This window comes from Taudactylus pleione, unplaced genomic scaffold (assembly GCF_031769625.1).
Source record: "Taudactylus pleione unplaced genomic scaffold, aTauple2 ptg000122l, whole genome shotgun sequence".
NCBI lineage: Eukaryota > Metazoa > Chordata > Amphibia > Anura > Myobatrachidae > Taudactylus > Taudactylus pleione.
In genome coordinates this window covers 7,819,985-7,843,257 of record NW_028284524.1, presented here as the reverse complement: position 1 = coordinate 7,843,257, position 23,273 = coordinate 7,819,985, and the positions used below count along the sequence as shown (strand labels likewise).

Genomic DNA, 23,273 nt, shown 5'->3' with positions numbered 1-23,273 from the left:
CCAACAGCAAGGCACTGATACATTTATCTGACAGTGAATATCTAATACCTTAGCTTGAAGTGTAGGATATGAAGATTTCATCCCAACATTGACGTCAGCTGAGGTTTTAATGTATCCTGTACTAGCAGAGAGACAAGAGCAAATTCTGAATGCAGATTTCCACTTGTTTGAGATGTTTGTAAGGAAATGTGTGTTGATATTATTTATATATGACCTTTTCAAAAATAAAAAGTCATATTTTCCTGTACCGTTTCTTTAGATGTAGTATATTGTTTTAATCAACTAAAAGCCATCAGATATTATAGTGTTAAATGTAATAAGAAAAAGATAATTAGGTCTAAAAATAATTAATTGCAGCACCTTCTAGACAAAATACAATATCGGAAAAATCTATCAATAAAACTATTTAGTAAAATATTTGTATGGTTTCATTAACCCACTGTCTTTCTGTGATATATTAACTACCACCTCTGTAAATGAAACACATCCACAACTAAGATAAAGTATCTATGCCAAAGGGTACAGAGAGCCTTACAGTGACAGTAATGGATCAAAGAAAGCCCCCGGGGCAATGCTCTAGGAACATAGTCAGGACAAAATAATAAAAACAGCAAAATTATATGATAAGGACATGGGCTTATTTCTGCAAATTCCCTGGAGCAGAGCCCCTCCCTCGCAGAAGATCGCCCACTGACCCTGTGTGAGTTGCGTGTTATCTTCTATTGCCTCCCCTCCAGAACATTTACAGCTGCCAGAGATTGCCTCTCACATGCAAAGCACACTGGAGCCCTGATTATGTTACAGTAGGAGCACATTCTGCACGACTGTAAGTGGAGAATATTAAATTAGATTGCGCTATAGATGGGACTATGTACAGTACATTTACTCTTAACACGAACATTTACCTATCTCCAGACAAATCACCATCTTCCTCCCGTCAGGATTCCTGGCCACTCATCACTGCTGCTAGGCTCTGGAATATGCAGATAGCGGAGGGTGGCTATAAGTCATAACCCAGGACACATATAGGTGCATTTAGATTAAAAAACAGAAAGACATTTTATAAATTAAAAACAAATACATTTGCATAACTAATACAAATAGCAAGGAGCGCAGTAATCCTTAAAAATCTTTCCGAAATTCAGTTAAAGCATATCATAAAAACATTGGATACATAATAAAAAACATACAAAACATAATCACATTATTTAGTACCAAAAAAAATCCACCATACTGCTGGTTGTGCAATCAATAGTAGTTACTTTGTAACACTATAAATAAGTGAATACAATTCTTGAAAAAAGAATAGACTTGATGTAATTGCTCCTTTAATAAAATAAGCTTTAGGAAGATCTTTTTATCCAGATAGTATATTAAGCTCAGTCCTGCCTTTACTTATCCCTCCAGAGGGAATTATTTGCAAATCCTGTTAAATGTATTTAGGCAGCAGAAGTATTCACGGGCACTACTATCTCCCCCTTCTTTTGAACCTCTTCAGTAATTAATGTAAGCCCTCTTATGCAAGCGGAGTGTAGCTCAGTCTAGTGGGGGGACTAAGCGTCCCAAGTTCTTACCACTCCATAGAATGAATGGGCACCTCACAAGGTTCGGGAGTATTCTCCTTTCCAGCGGGGGAGGGAGTGCATCAACTGCCGGTAATAAGAAGGTAAGTCTAAGGCGTAGTCTGCTCGGCAGTTAGGATGTGTGCAAGTGCGGCTGGCTGGGTCCCCTTTTTCCCTTGACGCGTTTCTCCGCTACTGGGTAGTAGCGGTTTCTTCAGCAGGAAGAAATTACATAGTAACTCTATATTGCTTCATTTTTATGATAAAATAGCTGTTTCCCACGGTTTCGCCCACAATGAAATCGCTTCTGCCAACATTTTTTTTTTAGTTATTTAATTGTATTGCTTTGCACAGGGGCCCTGTTGCGGGACTGGCCCACGTGACCAGTAGTGCTATAAGGACTGGTGACAGCAGCGTCTTCACCAGCCACTCACACCAATGTCACTGTGTGCCCTGTGCACAGACTGCTAATGTAGGCTATTCTATTCAAGTGATTGCGGGCCCAAAGCACATCTTCCCCCACCCTTTACCGGCCACGTGCATGGTGCCACACCTATCTCTTGCATTGATAATGTCAATACATTTTGTTTTTGTTATTGCTCAGCTGTAATTTATCAGATTGAGATGAAATAACATACAGGTTATTTCTAGGGGAAGCGGTATGAGTTCGAATCCCGGCAGCGGCAGGCAGACAAATGAAGAGATCCCGGCAGCGGCAGCCCGACAGCGCTGGAAATCCCAATCGTCCGTAGGTGAGTACTTACTAACCTAACCTAACCCTCCTTAGGGGTGCCTAACCCTAACCTCCCCCCCTGCGCCTAACCCTAATCCCTCCTCTAAGTGCCTAAACCTAACCCCCCCCTTCCCCGCTGCCTAAACCTAAGTCCCCCGGGGTGGTGCCTAACCCTAACCTCCCGCCGGGGGTGCCTAACCCTAATCCTCCCTCCCCCTAGCCTAACCCTAACCCTGCTGGGGGGGTGCCTAACCCTAAGTCCCCCCTGGAGCCCTAAACCTAACCCTCCCCCACCACGGCTGTCCGCTCGCGGCGCCCGGCATCTCTTCGATCGGGATGTCGGGCGCCGGTCTCCCGGCGTCGAAAAAATGACAGGCGTCTAGATATAGACGTCTGTCATTTAACCCTCGCCGGGATAAAGCAGTCGGGAAGCCGGCTGTCAGGCTTACGTCAGCCAGCTTCCCGATTGTATCCCTTTCTAGGAGTTCCACTACAAAATTACGCAGTTTTCATGAAAAAAAACGGTTCAGTCGTTTTTAGGCCAACTTGGAACAAACAGACAGACAGACACAACGTTCTTATTATATTAGTATAGATGACACTGAAAAGCAGATAAGGTGATAATAGTAGGGATTTCTTGCAAACACTTATCCTTCCTACAGTGTTGATGTGCAATGAATCGGCATCAATGTAAAAAATCATGATACTGTACATTTAAGGATTGTAAATTATACCAGCATTTTCAATAGCTGTACAATTTGAAAGGGGCCCTTAAATTATAAATAAAAACATGCAAATAAATATATATAATATGAAAGACGTGTTCCAGAATTTCTAACTTTTCTCATTGCTAGGTCGGTCACAGACATATCACATCTGCTCTGTAGCACAGCAGATGTCAGATATATCGGCGCATCTGGCTGTGTGTACGGGCAGTCAGCCAGTGACTGACAGCTCAACTGGGTGGGCAAATTCAAATGGCCTCCCAGATGTGATTTTAGGCAACACACATTGAGTGGCTGATTGGTAAGTCTGAATAGTTTACCTGATCGGCCACTTTGTCGGCGAATTTGCCCGTTGGCGGATCCGTTGGCACAGTGTGTACCTAGCTTTACCGCATGCTAATTGATCCCCCAGGGCTATTCAGTTAGTTCAGAAGGCAGCCCATCAATTAAAAGGGATTTTTTTCCAGGTCTGATCAGACCCGAAAAGAAAACCCCGATAAATAGCTTGTTAACGGGTGAAGAGTCCCTATTAATGCATAGGTCCGTGAACTTATCACAGATTCTATAAGGTGTATTTATTAAAAAGTCTGAGTTTTTAGAAGTTGAGATGTTGCCAATAGTAACCAAGCAGATTCTAGCTATTATCATCTAGAAGGTACTATATAAATGATAAGTAGAATTTGATTGGTTGCTATGGGCAACATTTCCACTTCTAAAAATCCGCACTTTAGTAAATATACCTTATGTGTTAACACCCATTAACATGAGTTAACACCTGTTAACGCGATAATTTATTGGGTGTTAAAAAGGGGCTTGGGTGAAAAAGGGGCTGAAATTGTATAGCCCCAGGCATTAAAGCCCGAGGCTTTTTTACCCCCGTTAAATTAACGGAGCTGATTGAATACGGCACATAATCAGTCTGCACTGTAGTGAACTCGTATAACAATAAGAAAGAGATGATTGCAACTACTTAAATTCCCCTGTACAGATCCTAGATTATGATATATGGACATCAGGGCCGTAACTAGGGTAGTGCAACCAGTGCCATGGCACAGGCCACCGCAGGGCAGGAGGCGCTGTTCGGTCCTGTCAATTTTCCTGTTTATTATCATTCTCACGTGTAGCTTCCTCTTCTTTTATCCCCAGCATCTCCTGGACTCCCCTATCTCCTTCGCTGGGCCCTTCCCCATGAGGCCATGGCCCTTTTTCAGGTGCACTATCTTATGTCCAGCGGAACCAGCGTCTGGAGCCGGGCGCTGCGGGCAGAAGACAGGATGGTAAGCAACTTCCCTGCCCGCTTTGTGACGGTGTTCAGATAGGGATGGCCATCTGTGTGGTTACCATCGATTGTATTTTTGCAAGTAGCCATTGACGGTGACCAACTATGCAATCACCAACCGATGGTCATCCCTGTTCTTTAACTGACTGGCCCGTGGGCCAATCAGAACAAGGTGGCGGGGCTTCATAGGTATCGGGGGCGGAGTTATGCTCTGTGTCCCGACATCTTGCACAAAAAAAATATTTGGTTATGCATTACCATCGATGGAGGGAAACCATGTGATTCTCACCCATCGATGGTAAAAGCATTCTACATCGGCCATAAACCATTGATTATGAATCATCGATGGTCATCCCTAGATTACGCTATCCTGAGTTGGCGAATCTGAACACAAAGGAGAAGCGGAAAGCAGAGCTTTCCGTCCTTTAATGAATTGCACTCACCATTCTAAAGTAAGGTGATGTGATGCAGGCACGTAGAGACGGTGCTGCTGGAAAAGTAAGAATTTCAACACAGTAACCCACTTTGTGAATTGCACCAAGCAGAGAAAATACCTATTTTCTGCAAAACAGGACTTTTCTTTGCTCCATGAATAGCATTACTTGCCAGTGTAATGCTTAGTAGTGGTGCTTATTCTATCTGCATATAAACTACAGCCATACTGTATTCTGGGCACCTTGTTTAATCTCTCATTATTACTCTAGTTCAGTAGTCTCCAACCTGTAGATCGTGAGCTACCGGTAGCTCACTGTCTTCATTTTGGTAGCTCACCTAGCTGCAGTACTGCTGAGTCAACTAGGAGGAAGTGACCTCTGACGTGCTCCCCCGTGGCATAGACACCATGTGTGGAGCCTCCGGGAAGGACGTCAGGCAATTGCCGCAGCCTCTACAGCAATCACCTGACGTGCTTTCCCGTGGCTCCACCCACTGCGTCTACGCTACGGCAGAGTGAGTGACTCCCACCCAGCCCTGCCGCAAACTCATACAGCACCCCTGCCTATATCTTTTGCTCCTCTACTGCACGTACCTCCTTGGAGCCGGTAAATAACAGTAAAATGTGCCTGTGCTTAAAATTTTATTTACAAACTACAAGAATATCACTGTAATAATTAAATGCATTTTTATTTTCTATTAAACATTTATTTTTTCATTAAATTTACCTTCAATCGTTCGGTTATTAGCCAGATTTTCTTTCTACAATGTTAGTAGCTCTTCAGGAGGTTTCATTTTTCTAAAGTAGCTCACACCTCAATTAACGTTGGAGATCACTGCTCTAGTTGTATGTAAAATACACAGCGCAACTTCTCCTTCTGTATACTAGGTGCAATCCGTGGTAGCTCTTTTCATTCTGTGTGTTATACCCCTTTTCCACCTAAATTCCGGGTCTGACCCGGAGTTGGAACAATGTTCCTATCCGAATCAGACCCAGAATTTTGCTGGCGCCGACTCGGGATATTCCCGAGTCGGCGCCGCTCACACCGCAGTCGGGTCTGCATAGACCCGGCTTTTCCGGAGTGAAAGTGGTCGCTTGGAAATGACGTCATCTCCAAGCGCCACTGAAGCCGGACCAATCGGCCGGCTAGCAGCGCACTCCAGGTCATCGTGACCCGCTGTGTTAAACCCTGCTAGTTACCTGGGTTGGATTGCCGGGTCACTTGACCCGGCAATCCAACCCTCTTCCCTTTTACACCAGGGAGCTGCCCGGGATAACCCTTCAAAAACCCGTATTTTAGCTCCGGTGTAAAAGGGGTATAAGTAACCTGCACGTTGCCACTCTTGTTCTCATGTACACTGGGTAGGGAGTATAATGTTTAATATAAATTCTAAGGGGGCAATTCAATTAGTGGCAGTGTGCTGCCATACATCCCATGATATTCAGCTGAGCACATTACAGACCCTCCAACATGACCCATCCCATTAGGTACAAAATGCTCTGCTCCTGGACTTCCCTCTTAATGTATGATTGCAGTCACCTGTGCTGAAACACCTGTCTCATCAATTATCTAGTTGTGTCTGCAATCATGCATTAGGTGGGAAGCCCAGGAGCAGAGTGTAATGGAACGGGTCATGTTGGAGGGTAGGCAATTACCTGAGTACGATGAAAGACTAGCGATGTTACTGGTGGGGTCGCTGTGTGCTGCTCTTCAATAACAAACCGCTAAATGATGAATCTCCCCCTTTCTCTCGGACTGGGCTACGGCCCGAGTAAATCCCCGATGGGAACCCCCTGCTTCGTAGCTCCGCCCACTCCAATATGGGGGCGGGCACATGCAGGGACGGGTTGGTCTTAATTTGACAGCACTATCCAGTCATCGATTGCTGCTACGCTGCATAATTCTCACAGCTGTAACTGTAACGCTGAGGAGTCCCTTGTTCTGAGCCGGATCTCCTCAGCTGTATGTGCTGTACTCCGATTGGCTGAGTGACAATTCACACACAGTCACTCAGCCAATCGAAGTATAGACACGCCCCCTACATACACCCTCGGGAAAGGAATTGATTGGAAAAAGAAGGAGAGGAGACAGGACAGGACTGCAGACTGCAGGTAGCACAGAGGTAGAGGTAGAGGTTAGTGTCACTGTGTGTGAAAGAAAGTTTTTGTGGCTCTCCAGCATTGTGGAATGACAAGGTATTGCATGCCCTGCTACAGTTGGGACCGGAGAGCCTTGTGTGTTATTTTACAGGTTGTTTCTATTTTAGACAATGTGCTGTTTCTATCTTTTCTATAGTGAAAATATAACCAAGACATCATTAAAAGATCGATTTCGAGTCAAAACTGGATGTGTATATGTATGTGTCTAGTTTATATATAGGCTTGACATACTATCATTTTTAAAACTGGACACTCATATTACAATTACACAGGTTCTGTGGCTGTCTGATTTTAAGCCTGGATTTCACCTGGTTTTAATGAGCCACAGAACCTGTGTAATCCATGAGTGTCTGTTAAAAGGATGATCTGGTAAGCCTATTTAACCGTGCATATTGGTTAAGTTTTGATATTCAATCCATGCACATGTCCAGTTTGTAAGTGTAACTGAAATTTGTTTTGATAAACAATGCATACACGTGTCCAGTTTATAAGTGTACCCAATATTGGTTTTGACAATTAAAAAAATAAATATATATATTTTTTTTTTTTGGTGCTTATGGGTATTCTTTATTTAAGTAGTTTGCCAATTTGTTTGGTCCTCTACCATATATGGGGCCTTATATTTGTTTAATGTTATTGTTTTACATGTCTACATTATATGTACTTGTGGGTATGTAGGTGGTATGTTGACTTGTTTGGCCCTTTATCATGTATGTGGCAGTATTTTTCTCAATCTTAAAATTTAAAAAATTTTTTTCCATTGTAGCTTTTAATTTTTATTTATTTTTTTGCAAATGTGTCTCCTTTACATGTACTTACTGATATTGGCATCTTTCGGCTACTCTGCTGGTCTTCGCACCATGGGCCTGATACGGAGATGGACGCTAATGAGATCGCACGTGCGATTCCTCATGGTACGCAGCTGTGAAAATATGCTAACTATTCCAAAGGGCACCTGAGCATAAGGCTGCCCACTTCTGCCTTCTCACATGTGTCGATGTTGCTTACTTGCGTAAATATCAGTAACATTGATGCACATCGAGCGGCCATCTTGCTTTTGTGGCAGGCCTGACCTGCTGCCGATTTGGCAGCTCTCCTGACACGCAGAGCTGCGTAGGGGATCACAAGGGCTAATTTATGCACGCCCATGTAACGGCGGTCGGACATGCCTGCGTTTTTAGGACCACTCCCCATTACCACTGTCAAAAACTGCCTGTCACTCACTTTGCGATGGATTCCTCTGTGCATCCGTAATCGAAGTGTGATCGCTGCGTATGCGCTGTGTGGCTTATACGCATGCTCAATGACAATCGCTCGATCTGCATATGTAATCACCATTGCGTTCATCTCTGTATCAGGCTCCATGTGTGCTGATTGTAGTAGGCATATTAACATTCTCTTTGCAAATGCATCTTTGTATGTGTGGACTGATTTACTTCCTATTTCCTATCTTTTTTTGTTAACTATGCCCAACTGAAAATTCTATGTAATTTTGGGATTAGCACTTGTGTATAGTTTTTATGAGTACATATGTGTAGAGTTTAAATGTGAAATTTAAGTTAAGACGGTGTTGCTTATATGTGTGCCTTATGTTGTTGGTGACAACACTTTTTCTTAATATGTGTGCTTATAATTTTTTTGATATGGTTATTTATGCCCAGCTGTTTCATCATTCGTGGGCCATAGTTTTTATGCTTTTTGCAGTGCCCCAAAAGCCCCAGCATGAATGCTGGCGCTTGGAGGTGGCACGGGGTGCGTTTCAGTAAACGGGTGTGTCTGCCCCGTCTTCTGGGCATTTCAAAGCCAGTGTCTGCGTCTTTGAATACAGCTTAACTGGCCCAGGCAGTGATTTTGCCGGACATCCTGAGTAATGGGCCCCATACATCTGCGATGCTGCAACCCAGGATCGCAGAAATCCAACATGTTGAATTTTGACGATCGTGATCAAAAAATGATCGCAGTCGTCAAATCGGGGACATTTAACATGTGGAATATCTGCGATCCGGCGACGCAGAACATCGATGGTGGGTGATCAGAAATTTCCGATCACATCCTTGCATCGCGGCGATCCGTCGCAGATGTATGGGCACCTTAACCTGAGGTTTATTCAGATGTTCACGCAGTTGATCTGATGCTGCGTCTTTGGATGCTGTCATAGGATCACAGAAGCCGTCAGGGGGTTAAGGTGCCCATACATCTGCGACGGATCGCTAGGATGTGTTCGGAAATTTCCAATCGTCCATCATCGTTATTCTGTGATCCGTCACCGGATCGCAGCAATTTGACATGTTAAATGTCCGCGATTTGACAATTGCGATCACTGTTTGATCTCGTTCGTCAACTCTCCAAAGTGCAACATGTTGGTTTTTTGCAATACCGGGTTGGAGCATCGCGGCAATCCGTCGCAGATGTATGGGGTCATACTAAAATATATATATATAATATATATATGTCATTGTGATCTTGAGGACGGGACTCAGCGTAGTCCCGAAATGTCGATCAAGATATCTTTATAAATAGTTTTTTGCTAAATCCTGGAGTGACTTGTGTGGCTTTGTACTTTTAGTTAAGTACTTTCCCGACTACATCTGTACTACTTACAACAGGAGCACCCAGGTAGCTGATTATTGGGAGTGATGGACCATTGGAGATATATATCTCCCCATACATCTGCGACGGATTGCTGCGACCCGGCATCGGATTTTGATCGCAATTGTCTGTGATCCGGCGACGGATCACAGAACATCGATGGTGGCTGATCAGAAATTTTATGATTGCAGCCCTGCATCGCGCCGATCCGTCGCAGGTGTATGGGCACTATCTCTCTAGTTCATCTCTTCAGGGTCCATAGGAGATCCACAGGGATTCCATGGGGTGTGTGGGGTTGGAGAGATCCGGGCACCAAACAGTCAAAGCTTTAGCTTCCGGGATGCACTGGTCCTCCTCCACATATACCCCAGCCACAGGCACAAAAACAATAAAAGATGGAGCTTATCACACAGGACAATACTCAAAACCAAGAAATCTCCTATTTAATTAGTGTAAAGTCACATCAATAAAATAAGAAATAGATATAAATATCTTTGACACATGAATCATATATTAAAACTTCACATTTATAAATATAAAATAGGTGTAATAATGTGTATCATACAGCAGTGGGGAGGTAAGCTCTCCCATGGCAGCCACTCCCCCAGCCCAGAGCACGATCCCTCACGATGTTTCCCGCCTCTGAGCTGCTCCTCCTCCCTATATGAGACGCTCAGCAGCCATTAATCAGGGCTTTTCTGAAGCTACATGTCTCAGCAGTGTCTGGTCCAATCTCCTTATATACTTCTCCCTGAAGCCAGGTTATACAGCACACAAATTCTACCAGCCCTTTGAGGCATGAGTAGTTGATTCAGTGCCCATTATAAGTATATTTATATGCGTTATATGTGACTTGTGCTAGCTCTGCTGTTGCAATATACTGTCTTAAAACTTTCTGGGCGGAATCAAATTGATTCCAGCCCCTATCGCGCCTGACGGAGCTATTCAATTCTTCTCCTGTCGGGCGTGATCAGCTGCCAGTGCTATATTTCAGCTCGCAGCCCCAGGGGGATGAGAGCTGAAATGTGCGAAAAGTGACCTGTTGGGCGCCCAAACATCACTTTTCGCGGTCAGCGCGAAAAACTGGATCAATTGAATAGCGGCCCGCGATCTCCTGTTCACTTTACGTGGTCCGGATCTCCCGTCTAATCAATTGAATTCCGCCCTCTGACTGTCAGTTATATCTATCCCTGCTGCTCTTGTTTTACCCTCAACTACCACGTGTGTAGGGGTTCACTACTTCACATTTACCTGTATTTGTGAAGGGTGTCACACTGCATTACTAGCCATACACTGATTGTGTGCTGCTGGCTGGTTATTACTATGTCTTCTAAGGGTAAACAGGAGCCTGCGGCCCCTGTGCTGGTTACTTGCAGATCCTGTTCAGTGGGCTTGTCCCCTCAGGATTCCGTGCAGGGCGGTCTGTGCTTTTTGTTATGTACCACCTCTCCAGTCCACCGCAACCAGCCCTTATCCAGGAGCCACCTTGGGTGTTCTCCTTATCCCAGGTTATGACGCAACTAGTGGACTGCCCCCACGCTGCCTCCCAACATGGTGTACTCGCAGCTATTACAGCCTGCTATGTCGGTACCCTCTATGCAGTCTCCTTGGGGGAATGTTTATGCCCACTCAGTTCAGAATATGGCTCAACCTTCTGCCGCCTATCAGCAAATGTTACAGGCGGACAGACAGCCACCAAAGCACATAGGCGGACTGTATTCTCTTTTCTGACGCATCATCTGAGGAGGCAGATGATGCACAAGGTTCTCTCTCTCCGGGTCGCACTTGGGCGAGGAGAGCCGTCATTCAACAGTGGATGTCCCTTTAGTGATGGCGGTTAAATCGATCCTGAATATAGAGGATGAAGAACCGGCCCCTAAGCCTAAAACCCCAATGTTTTAAACGTTAAATAAAAATAGATATAATATCAACGTTCTAACCAGTATATACATACACATGGATCCTAAGAGATCCTAAGATCCATTTAAATTCACTGGTTATATGTTCTCATGGTATCTACTAAAACTGCAGGCGAAAATATTTACAGATGTGTTCACATACATCTAGCTTCCTTGCGTGTTAAACAGCCCTTCTAGTCATGCCATGCTGTGGCATGACTCTGTAGCCCTGAGCCTCTTATCTTGCAACACACCCGATGCACTGTAATGTAGCATTTCGCATTCAGATACTCGCAGTTGCACACAGAACATAGGCATGCCGCATATAATTTTAATCAGCAGATGTTGCTGTGCAAATAAGACTCATTTGAAGGTAAAAATTTACACGAAAAGATGCTAGGTGCTACCGAGTCGCATGGCATTCACACCAGGGCCAGCTCTAGGGGTGTTCGACCAGTGCGGTCGCACAGGGGCGCCACCTGTAGAGGGCAGCACCCTTCCCCAGCATCCCGATTTCAGCTGGACAGTAATGTCCTGCTGTTCCACTGTCGGGCCAAAGAGGCCTGCGGGTGGTCAAATCGGGAGGCTGGGAGCACCCACCGCAGAAGCCGTGCGGCGGTGCCGGACTCCCAGAGTGTGAATGGATGCCGCGCGCAGGTTAGGGCGCTCTCTCAAGAGCCGACACAGGGTGCTCAGAACCCTGGAGCCGGCCCTGACTCACACGTTATGTATAACACAACTGTAGCACATGGCGGATAGATGTATGTGGACACATCTGTATGGGTACTTCCAGTCCTGTGTAATTTATATTTATTATTCGCAACAATTGCAGATTACATTAAATTCAAAATGACCACAGTGTTTCATTTCTTGATCAATCCTTCAATACAGCTTCATTTATATAAATGAATTACAACAGTTGCAGTTTGCATCAACAAAATTCAAAAATTCACGAGTATTTGGTCATTTCTTCAATAATGAATCTCAAAAGCACCTTTTTACAGAAACCTGTTCAGATACTAAATATTCTCATATGTATGGAGTACTGAGAAATTTCCCAATTCAAAGATTCTAGTAATGAAGCCCATGACCACACCTGGCACAGTTTACCACAAATTCTCAGGTAACACTCTCTCCTCTCTTCCATAAAGTGGTGTACCCATCTGCCTGGGTGCATTTTACCCCTGTAATATCTATGGCACCAAGGGTAATCTAACTCTTAGTAGGATTCATCAGCACCTACTATGATTGATTTTTATTTTTTTTTTATTTATTTTTTTTAAACACAGCCTCACTTTTCTCTTATAAGTCGTCCAATACCAACGACTGACAGCAGAAACAGTAAGACATCTGTGTGTTCCACTATTCTATGCACAGCCGTAACTAGACTTTTTGGTGCCCTGTGCCAGAAAGAGCATTGGCGCTCCCCTTATTTTTCAAAGAGACATAATGCACCCAAAAAGGGCCATGGCTTCATGGGGAAGGGCCAGGGAAGAGATAGGAGAGGCCAGGAGATGTTGGGGATGAAATAAGAGGAAGCTACAAGCAAAAATGATAATTAACAGAAATTTGACAGGCCCAAACAGCGCCCCCTGACCTGTGGTGCCCTGTGCGTTGGCACCGGCCGCATGACGCTAGCTACGGCCCTGATTCTATGCACATTTCAGCTAACAAACTAACAATTGTATACATGTGTTGCAATATTAACATGAATAGGCCATTTGACCACCTGATAATAAGTTTGGTTTCTTATTTGTAATCGATAATAACGTGTCATGTTGGATTTATATTACTACTATACATCAAATTGCTGAAAAGAGACAAATGACACTCATGCTAAATGCAATTTATTTGGTTTCAATCGAATTCTGCTTTAGAACTATAGCAGGCATTGATCAACAACTGCTGAACTACTATTGTCTCCTTTGTGTAATATTTGATGTATGCTCCATACATATGAGACTATTTGCAATCTGAACACGATTCTGTACAAGGTGCTTTTGAGATTCCTTATTGAATAAGCGATCAAATACTGTGGTCATTTCTTCTTCAGGGTCCACAGAATCTACCTTGGGGGATATGCAGTGGAAATGATCCATTGCACCAAACCACTTCTAGCTTTGCAGCTCCCAGCATGCATCGGTCCTCCTCCCTGTATACGCCGCCCCCAGCCGCAGGCATTCAGTTTTTTTTTTTTGTCTTGTTTGGTGCGCTGCAAGTATCCAGATGCACCTTGTTATACAGAGGGTCTGCCTAGGCAGTCCCAGGCTTTTTTCTTTTATGAGGGGTGTCCCCACCCTTCTGGGAACTGCTTTAGGACTTCCCCAAGCTAGATTCTGTGGACCCTATGGACCCTGAAGAAGAAAATCAGAGTTATGGTATAACATACCTTAGATAAAACTTTTTCTTCGAGGCCCATAGGGTCCACATAGCACCCTCCCTGACGCACCTGGCCTCAGTTGGGATCTGTTCTTTTGCTTTTTTTTTCGTATCACTGATTCCCTCTTCGTATGTTGTGTTTCTTGTGTGCGATGTACTTCCTTCTCCACTTTCCATCTCTTGCCGTTAGGCTTGTTTACAAACTGCCTGTGGCTGGGGGTGGGGTATTATAGGGAGGAGGACCGATGCATGCTGGGAGCTGCAAAGCTAGAAGCTGTTTGGTGCAATGGATCGTTTCCACTAGTTATCTATTGTATGTTATACCATAACACTTTTTTTTTTGTTATTTTATTGATGCAAACTACAACTGTTGCAATTACTGTATATAAATGACACTGTATTAAAGGATTGCTCCATACTTCAGGGGTCGCATTGGGCAATGCCTCTAACCTTAAAAAGGGCTGCACATTACTCTTAGTCTCGGTCAGGGGCGGTTCTAGACCAAGTAGAGCCCAGGGTGGAAATTTAACTTGGCACGCCCCTCCCCCTTCCTTTACCAAAAATGAACATATCTCAGGAAAATATTTTCAAAAAATTATTCTCAAAGACCCTTCATATGCCTGAAGGTTCCCTCATGCCCCTTTATATGCCATCCCAGAGCACCCTCATGCTGCTTCATGCTAGTGTCCCTTTATGTACCAGGCCAGAGCCTCCTCATTCCCCTTTATATGTCTAATAGATTTAGCCCCCTTCTGGATTGCAATCTTCCAAGGTCCGACTCGAGCATAAAAATATCCTTACAAAGAACTGAGGATCACATAAAGTTGTGGTTACCAAAGGGTAAAGAAAGGGTGCACTAAATGGGCCAAGTGGTTCTTATCTGCCATCAAATTCTATGTTTCTAAATCCATAAAAATACCAAGCTATGAACTGGCTACATATTGTATATTCTTCCCTAACATTCACTCTCACCAACAGAAATCTTGGGGCCCGGTACTCATGATTTTTGGGCCCCCTCTGGTTATGTTATAAGCCCCTCAGGCCATTGGGAGTAAATGCAGCTCCTCCAGTATACATAGTACTGTGCCCAATACACAGTAGTGTCTGTAATTCACATTTTGCCACACAGTTGTGCCCATAATCCACACTTCTTTTTCAGGTTCCATAGGGATCCTCAGGGATACCATGGGGGATAATGTAGTTGGAGTGATCCAGGCACCAAACAGTTAAAGCTTTCCGCTCCCGGATGCCTCTGGCCCTCCTCCACATATACCCCGCCCCTAGCCACAGGCATTCAGTTGTTCGTTTGGAGCGACAGGATTCAGACGCACTGTTGTAACAGGGGACTGCTCAGACAGTCCTAAGCTTTTATGTTATTATGTTTTATTCTCTATGGTTTTGAGTTAGCAGTGCTGAGCGTCTGAATTAAGACTCATGCACTGCGACTCCATCTACCTCCGACACGCTGCAACACCAGTAACATCTCTGGTGATTTCAGCGGCTCACTGCAGAGCTTGCTAGCAGCGATGCTGGGGCCCGGACTGCAACTGGACACACGGAGATATCTGGTAAGGCGATTCCTCGCTTACGGGGAATCGCGCGCGACAGTCCTTCTCGTGCATGAGACGCACCGGTTGGCCGCTGCAGTGAGGGCCCGGAGCATACGCGTCCTCACTAGATCACCGGGGCCTTATCGTCTGACGCATGGGATCGGCAGCAGACGCTTCTGTTGTCATTAGGCTAGCGTACCCAGCTGGTTGATGCAGCTTAGGGGAGGTAGGCTCTCCCGCGGCAGCTCCTCTCCTGACCCAGACTCAGTTCCTTCAAAGGTTTTCGTGTGTCTGGGTCGCTCCTCTTACCTGCCTCGTGTATATGAGACTCTCACAGTCCACTATCTGTGCGCTGCTGTAGCTGTTGGTCTCAGGAAGTTTTGGGTCAGTCTCCCTGTATACCTTCCCATGGGTCAGATATATAGTGCTCTATTTCCTACCAAGCATCATGTTTTGAGTAGTTGATTCAGAGCCCATTGCAACTAAATTGCATATGCATTGTATGTGACTGTTTGCTAGCTGCTGTGTTGACACTGCCTTTTATTTATGACTATCAGTTGTAACTAGAGATGTGCACCGACCCTTGTGTTTTGGATCTGGATCTTCCCTGGTTTTGGATCTGAATCTGGTTTTGGATTTTTTTTCCTTGGTGTTTTGTTTTTTGGTTTTGGATCTGTTTTTTTTTTTTAAATATCATAAAAACAGCTAAAATCACATAAAATTGGCCTGTTTTTGTTCCTACAGTATTCTTAACCTTAATAACATTTATGTCCAGTCATTTCCAATCAGTTTTGACCAACTCTCAATATTATTTTTTTCATCTAGTTAAGGCCAAAAGGTTGCATCCAGCTAGCTGGCTGACTAAGCTAAGTGATACAGTGGGCGGCACTAACATGTGGCAGTTCAGCTTCCAATTTCCAACATGTATACAGTGTGTATTGGATACACCAATAGTGCACTTACTGTGTCTGCAGAGCGGGGTTGCTGACTGTGTCCTCAGTACATGGAATGGCGATGCTGGCAGTGTCCTCAGTGCAGGGTATCTGCTGTGTCAGCAGAGCGGGGGTGCCAGCGGTGTCTTCAGTGCAGGTTTGCTGGCTGTGTCGGCAGTGCGGGGGTTGCTGATGGTGTCCTCAGTACATGGAATTGCAGTGCTGCGGTGCTGGCAGTGTCCTCAGTGAAGGGTACCGGTGATGTCTGCAGTGCCAGTGGTGTCGTCAGTGCAGGTTTGACTGTGTTGGCAGTGCAGATGTGTTCTCAATGCAGGGTGTCGGCAGAGCGGGGGTGCTGGTGGTGTCCTCAGTACATGGAATGGCGATGCTGGCAGTGTCCTCAGTGCAGGGTATCTGCAGTGTCAGCAGAGCGGGGGTGCCAGCGGTGTCTTCAGTGCAGGTTTGCTGGCTGTGTCGGCAGTGCGGGGGTTGCTGATGGTGTCCTCAGTACATGGAATTGCAGTGCTGCGGTGCTGGCAGTGTCCTCAGTGAAGGGTACCGGTGATGTCTGCAGTGCCAGTGGTGTCGTCAGTGCAGGTTTGACTGTGTTGGCAGTGCAGATGTGTTCTCAATGCAGGGTGTCGGCAGAGTGGGGGTGCTGGTGGTGTCCTCAGTGTGGGGGTCGCTGACTGTGTCCTCAGCACGTGGGGCAGCAGTGCAGGGGTGTCGGCATCGGGGGATGCTGCCAGTGGGGGTGTCGGCAGCGGGGGGTGCTGGCAGTGTTAGGCAGCAGGGGATGGCAGGCATCATCTTCTTTTGCTTTCTGTGTGCATATTAAATAGGCTTAACGCTGATTGGCTGAGAGCCGTGACAGACTGCTCTCTCAGCCAATCAGCGTTAAGCCCGCTCAATATAAAAACCTCGCGACCCGACAGCGGGATCGCGAGGTTTTGCCTTGGGTGAGGGATTGGGGGCAGGTAGGGAGATCCGAGCTTGGCTCGGATCGCACCGGATCCCCGAAATTCATGGGTTCAGTTCTCTGAGAACCGAACCCGCTCATCCCTAGTTGTAACTCACTGTTTTTCTCCTCATCCCTCTGTTGCAGGTGTATGGGGTTTTTTTTTTTTTTTTTTCTTTATACTTCACATTTACATTACATTACTTTGCATTGTTACCTTTATAATTGATTTGTCAAAAAAGTAAAGGGATTCAGGAGAGGGAGGCCCCTGTGATGGTTTCATGTAAATCCTGTTTGGTGGGTTTGTCCTCTCAGGGTTTTATAAAGGATGGTTTATGTGCGGTTTGTTTATAAGAGCCACCTCACCAGTCCAGTATACCAGTCCCTGTATAGGAGCCATCTTGGGTGTCCTCTTTGTCTCCGGTAATGAAGCGGTTTGTGAATCGTATCGCTGCTTCCTTGTATGGGGCAGCATGCTATGTTTGCACCTCCTATACATCCTTCCTGGATGGATGCTTATGCCCACTGAAGTCAGTCAGCTGTTGCGAGCAGACCAATAGTCACTAAGGCGCCTAAACAGAAGTTATCTTTTTTATCTATCTGTTCAGCATATGGCTTCAGATACATCATCTGAGGAATCGGATGATGCGCAGGTTTCTTCTTCGGGGTCTAGCTCGGCAGAGGACTATCCTTCTACAGTGGATGTTTCTTCTTTGGTAAGGGCGGTCAAATCAATCCTAGCTATACAGGATGATGAACCAGCTCCTAATCAGAATGATCCATTGTTTAAATACCAGAAGGTGGTAAAACTGAGTTTCCTAGATCCGAGCAGCTCACTGAATTTATGGAAGAGGCGTGGGGTAACCCGCATAAATTGGTTTTATAATACTAAAAGATTAGCATCATTGTATCCTTTCCCAGCTTCTGAATGTACTAAGTGGGAAATCCCTCCTACTGTGGATGTTCATGTGACACACTTAGTCAGGAATGCTACATTGCCTATTCGGTCAGCAACTTCTCTTAAGGATCCTACAAATCGGAAAATTGAAGCATGTCTCAAGGTAATATTTTCGTCATCTGGAGCTGTGGCTGGGGCTTGGGTAGCCAAAGCAGTTGAAGAATGGATGGGGGCATTGGAGGATTATCTACCAGATGCTAAGAGAAAACAGCTCACATATATCTCCCACATACGGGAAGCAGCCTCCTATTTGGTAGGAGCTGCAGTATATGCGGGACTCTTAGCTTCTAAAGCATCAGCAGCTTCAGTGGTGACTCATAGGGTCCTTTCCTCAAGGTCCTGGAAAGCTGATGCAGGGTCAAAGAAGGCGCTGGAATCCTTGCCTTTCTATGGAAATATACTTTTTGGGGCAGAGTTAGATTAGATAATTGGTACTCTGGCAGCTTCAAAATCTGCAGATTTGCCATCTACAGCTACATTAAAGTCTAGGCAGTTTTCTTTTCGGTCCTTTTCGTCCCCAGGGACGAGCAAAGGAACAGTCTTCTTCGAGGCAGTCCTAGTTTTTGCACGACAGCCAGAAGACAAACTAAGAGGTCTGGGCCGGCCAGACGTCCAGCTTCTAAGCCGGACGACAAAACTTTTGCCTGAATGGGCGGGCCTCCTCCTGGGGGATCCCAGGGTGGGAGGCTGACTTCAGTTTGCGGATTACTGGCATCGAGCAACAACAGACACCTGGGTCCGAGAAGTGATCTCTCAGGGGTATGCCCTCACTTTCCGGAGGCATCCTCCCCAGAAGTTTTTTCTGTACAAATCCCCCCCCATCAGATGCGATCAAGGCCTTGGCTCTTCAGGAGACCATTTACTCCCTGCTGCAGGCAGGGGTGATAATCCCGGTTCCTGTATAATAATAATAATTAATAATAATTTATATAGCGCTTTTCTCCTAAAGGACTCAAAGTGCTTTACATTTGCCTTTACAGTGCAAAATAAGCTTAAACAAGGGACATTAGTGAAATGCTTGGTTGAAGAGGTAAGTCTTGAGTCTATTTTTGAAGGGTTCTAGAGTGGAGGCCTCTCAAACTGTGCGAGGAAGTGAGTTCCATAAGGTTTGAGCCCCAAAACTGAAAGCTCGACCCCCAGACGACTTCTGGGAGATTCTAGGTACTGTTAATAGTCCTTCGTCAACGGATCGCAGTAATCGAGTGGGACGGTAAGGACTCAGAAGCTGCTTTAGGAACCTTGGGCCATGGTCATGTAGGGCTTTGTAAGTTAGTAAGCCAATCTTGAAAACACTTCGCCATCTGCCAGGCAGCCAGTGAAGGGAGTAGAGAGTGGGTGTTATGTGGCTGGAACGGGGCTGGTTGGTTAATAGCCTGGCAGCTGCGTTTTGTACCATCTGCAAGTGGTGCAATTCTTTTTCTGGGAGTCCAAGGTAGAGGGCGTTTGCAGTAGTCTAGGCGTGACGATATAAATGCATGTATGACTTTAGGCAGATCTTCTGAGGGAATTAAGTGCTTGATTCTGGCAATGTTTCTCAGCTGAAAGAATGAGTGATTGTGGCTGATAACTGATGTTTAAGTGTCAAGCCACTATCCCGGACAACACCAAGATTCCACACATGTTTAGTGTTTTGTAATTCTGATCCCCCAAGCTTAAGTCCTGTTGGTTGGCTATGCTGTAGCCCTGACTTGTTACCTATCATAAGGACCTCTGTTTTATCAGGGTTCAGTCGCAGCCAACTGGCACTCATCCACTCCTGAAGCTCAGCTAGGCAGCCATTTAGGGTTGTTATGGGGTCCTTTGTACCTGGAGCAAAGGACAGGGTACAGTTGTATATCATCTGCATAGCAGTGGTAGACCAGGCCATGACGTCTGATTATTTCACCCAATGGTAGCATGTATACTGCAAAAAGCATGGGAGATAGTACAGAACCCTGTGGGACACCGCATGGAAGTGGCACTGGTGCTGAAGAGTTTACTCCAGAAGAAACTCTCTGTGATCTGCCAGTCAGAAATGATTTGAACCAGCTAAGGACTGTGCCATTCAGTCCACAGAAAATTTTCAGGCGCTCAATTAGAATCCCGTGGTCCACAGTATCAAATGCTTCTGAGAGAGCCAGAAGGATTAAGATTGAACAATCACCTCTGTCTCTTGCCATCAGAAGATCATTAAGCACACATACTAGAGCTGTTTCAGTGCTATGTCTTCTCCTGAATCCTGACTGGAATGGATCATAAATATCATGGATAGACAGGCGGATTTGCAGTTGCATTGCCACCACTTTCTCAATGACCTTTCCTAGAAAAGGAAGGTTTGATTCTGGTCTATTAGTTGGCCATGCAGTCAGGGTCTATTTTTTTTTTTTTTTTTTTAGAAGTGGTCCAACAAATGCTTCCTTTAGTGGTTCTGGAAAAATGCCTGTTTGCAAAGAGCATTGAACTATTATTGCAATTACAGGGCCAATCATGTCCATGCACCCCATGAGAAACTTGGTTCAGGCATGGTCCAGATCACAGGTGGTGGGTCGCGACATTCTGATAACTTTGGCAATGTCTTTTACATCTATTATGTCAAACCTGTTCCAGGGAGACAGGTGGCTTACCTTGGCAGGCTTGGTAGTTTGGCAATCCTTTGATGGCACTGTGGGGATTCCAGCCCGGATTGAGGATACTTTATCTGCAAAGAATTTTGCAAACTCATTGCATCTTGACTGGCAGAGGGTTTCATCAAGCTGCAGTCATGCTGGTTTGCAAACCAGCTCCACTGTACGGAAAAGATGAGCTGGCCTATTGTTTGCTGCCTTGATCTCATTTGAAAGGAACTCTGTTTTCTTACGGGTGATTGTTGATTGATATTCTCCAATATGTTTGATTAGTGTTAACTTATCCTTTACCAGGTTAGTCTTCCTTCATCATCTTTCAAGTCAACGCCCCCTATTCTTGAGTTCGCTAACACTATTGTCAAACCAAGGGCCTTGACAGTGTGTTATGCGGGGTCATATGCGCACAGGGGAGATAATATCCATTGCAGCTATGACATCTCTGTTATAGTAATGGACTACAGAACAAGGATCTTCACAGGCCCCCATTACCGCAGAAAGATCCAGGTTTGCTGCAAGAGCCTGGGGGGTCATGCCCCTCCTTGGATGATACCTTGTCAACTCCATGGATAAAGTTCTAATTTGAGGGGTTGCAACTGAGAAGCGAATTGAGTGGTGGTCTGACCACATGACTGGGTTTATATTTAGGTCAGAAACTTCTAATCCAATCTGGAAGACCAGATCAAGAGTGTGACCACTTAGGAGTAGCTGAAGGAATCACTTGTGTGAGGCCCAGAGCATTCATTGTGCAGAGGAGATCTTTGCCAAGGCGAGAGAGCTCATCATAAACCCATGCATTGAAATCCCCAAGGATCAGCCATCTTTGATGCTCCAGAACTAGTCCAGCAACAATATCTACAAATTCTTGTAGAAATATCTTTCCATCTCCAGGGGGGGGGTAAATGAGAAGTACTCTGAATCCTAAGTCTGTAGAACTCCGAGCAGCAATGCACTCAACTGATTGAGTAATTTCCATTGGGTGGACCCTAAGTTTTTAAGTTCTTTTTTTAAAGCAGATTGCCACTCCCCCTCCCCTGCAGTTAAGTCTTGGGCTGTGAATGACATAGTAATTTGTTGTAACTGCAGCTTCCAAAATAGGAGCTGCATTTTCGTCTAGCCAAGTCTCTGTTATAAAGGCAAGATCTGAAGATTCAATAAGGTCAGCAATTGTAGCAGTCTTGTTTCTTATAGATCTGGCATTACAAAGGACGGACCTGATTGGGCATAACTGAGGGCCTGTAGTTTTCTTTATATTAAGTGTGGGGGCTCTAGCGATGTCAGTCACAGCGCAAGAGTTTACAGGTCTGTTCTTCCAAGCACAGGGCCGTTTGTTTGGTACCACTTCTATTTGTCTCCTATATGAGTGAAAGCAATAAAGCTGGAGGTGTAAAAATACATTGGGTCATCGATGAGAGAGCATGAATTGTATTTGATGATTAGAAGATCAAGCAGTTTTTATTTTTCTGTTTTCTCAACTCTGTGTGTGATCCAGAAGTTATAATGTGATTCATGAGCAGTCTAATTTAATTTGGCTATTGCTATGTCCAGTTTCTTCTCTCTTATACAAAAGGTATATTTTGAATAAGGAGTATCTAAATAAGCTAACTTGTTTTTTCAGTTGATTTAGTCACATAAAGTATTCCAGGGCAAAGCAGGCTTGTGGAAAGATGTTAAGTAAGAAAGGGGTTATTATTCCAATATATTTTTGGTTCAGAAACTGAATGGGTCTCATCGCCCTGTTCTAAATCTAAAAACCCTCAACAAGTTTATCTTTGTACCCAAGTTCTGTAGGGAAATTCTTCGGTTAATTATTTTGGCAATGGAGCCTGGGGATTTTATGGTTTACCTGGACATTCAGGATACATATTTGCATGTCCCTATTGCGTCATCCCACCAACAATTTCTACGGTTTGCTGTCCTGCAACAACATTACCAATTTCAGGCACTACCCTTTGGTCTATCAACTGCCCCTCGGGTCTTTACCAAAATAATGCGGTTATGACGGCCTACCTCAGACGTCGGGGTATCCGAATACTACCATATCTGGATGACCTTCTGATATTGGCACAGTCTCCAGCTGTTTTACAACACCATCTCCAACTGACCATTGCCTGCCTACAGAATCACGGCTGGATCATCAAGATGAAATCCTCTTTCTCCAGCACAGCAGATGGTACATCTGGGGGCACTTCTGAATTCTCAGGCACAAAGAATATTTCTGGCAGAGGACAAGATTGTGGCCCTATCATTGCGTATATGCAAATTGCTACGCAAGCGAAGGATGTCCATTCTGTCAGCGATGCAGGTTCTTGGGCCGACGGTATCCACCTTGGTGGGATATGCTCAGTTCCATTCCAGGCCTCTGCAAAAATTGATTCTCTCCAGGTGGAACGGATAGTATAATCTAGTAAGGTCCCAGAGGATCCTTCTCACTCCAGAGGTCTCTTTCTCTTGAAGAAAGGGTGCCCATTCTGGATTCCAAATTGGGTGCTTTCACCACAGACGCCAGTCTTTGTG

General features: G+C 45.0%; 1 protein-coding gene across 2 annotated transcripts in view; it reads left to right on the top strand.

Annotated features, from left to right (window-relative positions):
* Window positions 1–6,640: 6,640 nt before the first annotated feature.
* The window catches only part of LOC148524043 (rac GTPase-activating protein 1-like), an 83,059-nt gene continuing 66,426 nt past the window's right edge, over window positions 6,641–23,273 (top strand). Inside the window, exon 1 of one of the 2 annotated variants that reach the window (XM_088472407.1) lies at window positions 6,641–6,844. The gene's annotated coding sequence lies outside the window, so the exon portion shown is untranslated. Of the gene's footprint in view, window positions 6,868–23,273 lie in introns of both variants that reach the window. The other variant, XM_088472406.1, reaches the window with a different exon arrangement.